Here is a 6738-nt window from a genome sequence, read left to right on the forward strand (position 1 = left end):
AGAGCGGTCGATTCCTTCGCCACTCACTAATATCATAGTAACAGCATAGGAACAGCAACCCACTGTTTGTATCAGTCTATCAGTCTTCCTTCCATTGCTCTTCCTTCCCATCTGGAACACCAAGTTAGGTTTTGTTTCATTTATTTATCCCTCATAGACTTTTTAAAGGTGCTTTTAACATCAATAAATAATTATCACATTCATTTTGAGGCATTAGTATAGTTACCGTAAACAAACGAGACAATCGCCAAGAAGATTGCCGGCCTTTATCCGCCTCGACACAACATTTTACATTGTGTGTTGAATTTGGAGGGAACCGGGTCGGATTTTGGCGGGAAAAATCTGCTGGATCGCTTTACGGCAGAAAAACAGGAAGAGGGCGCTGTTCTTCCAGAGCAAACGGAGTTTCTGGTAATGAAAGATGGTGGAAGGAGTGAAAAATCACTTCCAACATGTTTATCGTCTTCAGGGAGGAGGATGGGGGGACAGGAAGCAACGGGGCTTGTGGGAAATGTAGTCTTAATTTGGAGAAACACTAACAATACCACCGGTGTGAGATAGAGGCGACCAACAGTCTCAATTATGGTCTCATTTGTTTACAATAATTACACCAAGTTATCACAATTAACTTGACGATGACATATTCATGCTTAAAAATGCCACACGTTGCACCTTTAAAGATATCGATTTGAATATTTAATTGGCCATAACTGAAAAATACAGTAGGGCTTGCAGATATATGCCACCCACAGTCTCTCTTTCTCTCTCTCTCTCTCTCTCTCTGTATGTCTCTCACTCTCTCTCCCTTTGTATCTCTATGTAAAATGACTCCCTTCCTCCAAAAGACCGTGAATCAGTGTTTATTGATTATGTTTTCTGTCTTGTCCTGCGCACTCACACTCACACTCACACTCACACACACACACACACATACATGCACACAAACTGCTGATGGCGAGCTTTCCGGTGCAGCGGAGGTCTGTGAATACATTAGGTGTACACTCGGAGGGCCATGCATATTTGATGGCTATAAAAAGGTAAGAGTTATGATGGCTCTCCTGCCCGTACTGCGAATCCAACACGGAAAACTTAAGAGTCGTTATTCAAAATACTCCTCGTAGTTTTAATTGCACCTGCACAGAGAGAATAATGGCATTTCTAGAAACCAATTGAGGACAAAACAACAAATCATCATTCATTTTGACTAACAATCCAAAAAAAAACACCATTCAGCTGCACTTGCTTTGCTGTTCTTTATCTTTATCCTTCTTTTTCTTCTTCAAAATTGCACCCTCAATGGAAAGTCATGCAGCATATGAAGCACATGTCAGTGTTGCAGACCGGTGAGAATCTCCTCCTCCCCTGAACTGGTGTGTTTGCTCCAGCTGGAAAAAAAAAAAACGCCCATACAGCCTCTTCCCTGCTTTACATGTGACTTTGCAGATATGATGGGTGCCCTTGAAAGAGACCTTGGCTTGCATTGCAGTGATGATGATGGGGGGTGGGGAGGGGGTGGGGGGTGGGGTGGGTGAGAGCAGCACTCCGACGGCAACAGCGCCCCTCCATGGACGCTAGAGGGAACTGCGGCCGGCTACAGCAGCATCTTGGTATGGAGTATGAGTATGGGACAGGGGAATTCCCTCATGCACTACGCATGCTAGGACTTGTAGCGTGGTATATGCTTGGAGCTGTAGATTATACAGTGTGAATTCATTGCTCTAGGTAAACATATAGATGTATGGCAGCATAAAAGATGCTTTAATAATCTAAATAATGAAGTAGAATTCAGAAAAAAGGTAGAGAATCACCCCAAAGATATCAATAGGTACACAATAATTCTCACTGTCTTTTCCATGCCTGGACCTCCATACTTTGTTTCAGTGTTGTATTCTGCATGAACTCTGCATGACTTTGGCTTGGAGAGGCTTTGCCGTCGACAGGCAGTCCTGCATTATTGAAGCACAAATGGCCTACAAAACAAAAACAGGAGTCTTTTATATTTTATCGGTCGTGCGCAGGTGACAGTTGCCGTGTGACAGTTGCCCAACTAGGGTTCTGGTATGGTACGGCTTTGTTGTGGTTGGACTTTTGAGGCTGCCGATGCCGGAATGAGGTGACGATATTTTGATCGTTATCGAAATTTGATCATTTTCACGCCCCAAAAAATCCTCAAATGTCATGTATTCAGTGTTTCCAACAGATTTCTGTTCTTGTCAGCCTCTGAAACAGCATTTAGACCATCAAGGGACACTAAAACGCTCCACTGAAAACCAGACTAATGAAATTCCGTTAGGTGTGTTAGCAGCTCCTTAGGGCAGAGTGAGGCAGGTTTCACTGCAGGTTTTACAGACTCACACCCTTGCAGTGAAATTTCCTCACCCCCATAATATTGGCACGGGGCAACAATGACTGGACAATATTTGATTTTTATTGAAAGGGCAATATCGGCCAAATACATCAACAAACTGATATACTGGTCCGACCACACCTCTTTTGGCCCAACTGCTCTAAAAGTGTGGATAGATACTTTCTTCTTATTTACAGTATATTGTACTTTTCTACTTGCTGCTGCAACTACCCAGCAGTTCTTACCATTTTACAGCTGTTGACAACTAAATGTGATAGAGTCCATGAAGTTAATATGATGAGAAGCCAGCAAAAACCTGATATTTGACAATGTAAAACTGGCTGGGGGGCTATTAGTGAGGTAAGAAATCCAGCCCCAGCCCTGCCCTACGCCATGTAAATCTGTTGCATTGTGGGATGTCGGCTCATGCGCCTCCCTTTGTTTATCTTCCATGTACTATCTAAGCGAATAAGATACTGAGGGAGGGGGGGGAAACCAACCCGAAGGAAGGGTTTCTGTGAGTTTGAGTGCTTGCCCTGTATTGGCAATGCCTTTGAACGAGTTTGACTCTCTCTCTTTATTGTTCAATATCAGTAATATAGCAGAAAGAGTGCAAAAAAAAAAGATGATGACAAAAGAAAGAAAAATCAAGGAGGGCAGACAACAAAGTGACGCTGAGCGGTAACAATCGCTAATCGGTGTGTCTGAACAAGATTTGGTTTATCTGCTGTGTTTGTTTGCTGTTGCAGTCTTCTCCTCTGTTCAGCCAGGGAAATCCTTCTCTCTCTCTCTCTCTCTCTCTCTCCTCTGTTATCTCACACTACTGCTGTGATAAGCAACTCCCTGCACCCAAACCTGACTGCTAGAAAAAATACAACTGGGGAATTCTCAGCCCTGCTGCAAAATTGAATGTGTATGTGTGTGTGTGTGTGTGTGTGTGTGTGGAGGGGTGGGGGACCATAGAGGGAACCCATGAGTAGTAAGGCAAAAGAGAGAGAGAGGGGAGGGAGGGAGGGAGGGAGGGAGGAAGTCCTGCATCCCCTGATCTTAAGTGGACAGTGGGAGCAAGTTTCATAGTTTTTGTCATGATAATAAAGAGCAAAGATCAAGCAAAAATTGCGAGAAATCATTTGGAAGCAAGATTCAAGATTCAAGATTCAATACTTTATTGCCAATCAACAGAGTTGATTGGAATGTGTCTTAGTGAGCTCACTTAAACACAGACACACACATAGAACCACTCACTTAAAAAAATACATTCAAAAAAAAAAAGAAAAAGAAAGTATAAAACCGATAGATAACATCCAAGCCATAAGATAATCATAAAACCATAAAACAAATGGGTAGAATAAAATAAGCCATATCAAAAAAGAAAATACTCACATCAGGACCAATGTTCCCTTTAAGCTATAATTGGAACTATGGCTAATAATTCATCACATTTTGTCCGTCGTCACTCATTGCTCCACTTAGTTCCTAGAAATGCAGTCTATTTGCATGAGCGGGTTTGGATATTTTGGTGGCAAGTGATATGAGTGGGACCTAGTTTGGGGTTTAGTGAACCGACGCCTCGGCATTCATACCAGAGAAGGTAAAAAAAAAGGCCTTTGAGAGCGGGAAGAATGGGTCTATCCAACCAGGATCGCCGCTCAGATTACATGGCTTGGTAGACTTTGCTATGCTCTAACTGGCAAACTGGTTTCAGCTCAGATCATACAGGGTCTGACTTTAAATCTTACAGGTTCCCAGGGTTTGCGGCATTACTGTTCATTTTCCTCAGGTCCAACTCTGACTTGTTTGTGCACTCCGCCAACTCAACTGTCAAACCAGGAACGGCAAATCAGACTCTGTGACTGCAGTAAAGTGCAGCCCGTTCAGTACAGCCAAGCCCCCTGGAAACATTTGCTGTTTCAGTGCGTCAAAATGGCTCCATTTTTTCCCCCTGAATCACAGCTGTTGTGAAACTGATTCCATGGAGGTTAGGGGAAGGGGGGGGGGGGACAATGCTTCATTCATTCTGATTACAGTGGGGATTTAGGGGTAGGGATAACCTAAAAAAAAAGAAAAAGAGAAAAACAGGATTACATGCATCAACCTGTTTTGGTGCATGTGGGTGCTAACTGGCTCATCGAATGACTTAACAAATAGCTTACAACCAAGTAACAAATAAGATGAGACAGAAACATGTCATGCAGTTATCATCAACAATAAACCCATCAACCTGATATAGGCTATTAAACATAACCAGTTATGCTAATGACTAGGCAAAGGGTTAGGGTTAGGGTTAGGGGTACTTCTATGACCCTCACATAACACATGGGTGGTGTTAACGTGAATGATTTGTATCTTAAATCATTAATCATTAATGAGTATAGCCTACAGCAAGGTGCGCGGCCATTTTGAACACTCAGGTTAGAGATTCACCACTGAAAAACATATTAAAAACAAATGTATCTCAAGAATCAGAGGGATATTGGTTCAAATTTTCATATAGTTGGCCCATTATCGCTAGCTACTGTCGCTAGCTAGTAGCAATAAGCTAGCTAGTAGCAATAAGCTAGCTAACTAACTTCCTGCTAAATTCAGGCAGTTGTTGTTGTTGTTGTTTCTGATGTTGCGAGCTAATCTGGTAAATGTTTGGTCTATCTAAAGTCCTGAAGTAACGCTAGATTTATGGCAATCTTCCAGGTAGAATTTCCCACCCCGAGTGTTCAAAATGGCCGCCTTGTGACTAAGGTCAATAGGGGGAACCTGCCGTGTAAGTATGAAGTTTCTATATATTGTTCTTGAGTAAAAAAAAACAACTCATCATATCATACTCACATCATTGTGAAATAAAAAAAAACACATCTTACAGTCACGCCATATAAATAAATACAATAAACAGAGAGAAGGCAAGATGCGTGGCTGCAGGCAACAATTTTGTGTTAAAGGAATAGTTCATCCAAAAATGAAAATTCTGTCATCATCTACTCACTCCCTCATGCCAAATGAAACACAGGTGAAATTTGTTAGTCCATATAACACACAGGGAGGTTGCCAGCACAACTTGGTAGCAGCCTTCTCCAAAACAACTGAAGTCAATGGGGACCAGTTCTTTAGAGTTCCACAACAAAAAGCCAAGCAATCACACTGTGAATAGAAAGACCTATACACCATTATTTGTCGCAAATCAATCAGCTGTAGTTAAGATTTGCACTAAATGATGGTGTAAATATACTGTAGGTCTTTTTGGAACTCTGAAGAACTGGTCCCCACTGACTTCAGTTGTTTTGGAGAAGGCTGCTATGGAGTTGTGCTGGCAGCCTCCCTGTGTGTTATATGGACAAACTTCACCTGTGTTTCAACTGGCATGAGGGTGAGTAGAGGGTGACACAATTTTCATTTTTGGGTGAACTATTCCTTTAAGAGATTTTATTGACATGGATGACAAAAGAGTTCTCATCTTAACTCACGTCAACAAATCCCATCTATTATTTTGCCTGAGTTACAGCAGGTAAGTCATTCTGAGCGGCGGGAAGTGCATGTCTGACTGAACGCTGTTGTCCGCAGAGGACAGGCAGCCAGTCCTGCAGTGCAGCCTCACTGTTATAAAGCAGAGTGACACGGACCTCTGTTTCAGTCAAGACCCCACTGCACTGCCCTGGAGTATTCCCCCTGGGTGCACACACACACACACACACACACACACACACACACACATACACACACACACTGAGTAATGCAGCAGTGTTTTCATGGTATCTCAGGGTTGAGAGGAAGGAGGCGGAGAGTAGTGGAGTGGGGGGGGGGAGAGATAAAGTAAGTGCATTCCAGTCTCTGTGCACGTCCTACTGCGTCACACCACACACACACACACACACACACACTCTCTCTCTCCTTCACTCTGACTCCCCCCCCCCTCCAATCTCTGCCCCCCTCCTCCTCCACACACACCTGACCATCTATCCATCAACTCCCTCTCCTGGTCCTGCTCCTCTCTTTCTGCTTCACTCTCCTCCTTATCAAAACTTTTGGCATTCTTTCCTAACTCTGTTTTTTTTTTTTTTTTTTTTCCTCTTCAACCACCCCCCCCCCCCCCGCTCCCATCCCCCACCCACACACCCACCCATCTCTCCCTCTCAGGGCTCCTCTAAAACCACCACCACCACCACGCCGTCGGTTCTTATGCAACCCCAGCCCCGGATCTGAGGGAAATAGCCCTGCAATGCAGCACAGTTATAAAATAGCAGCAGCGTTACAGCAGCGTTGTGGTGGTGTGTGTGGCCATATATGTGAGTGTGTGTGTGTGTGTGTGTGTGTGTGTGTGTGTGTGTCTGTGTGTGTGTTGGGGGTGGGGTGGGGTGGTTGTCAGGTCAAGTGGTTGCCTAAGAATAAAAACGGTGTCCAAA

Source organism: Centroberyx affinis, unplaced genomic scaffold (assembly GCF_046629955.1).
Source record: "Centroberyx affinis isolate AG114_WGS23_722 - 3 ecotype Tasmania unplaced genomic scaffold, CSIRO-AGI_Caff_v1 ptg002479l_1, whole genome shotgun sequence".
In the NCBI taxonomy this organism is placed as follows: domain Eukaryota; kingdom Metazoa; phylum Chordata; class Actinopteri; order Beryciformes; family Berycidae; genus Centroberyx; species Centroberyx affinis.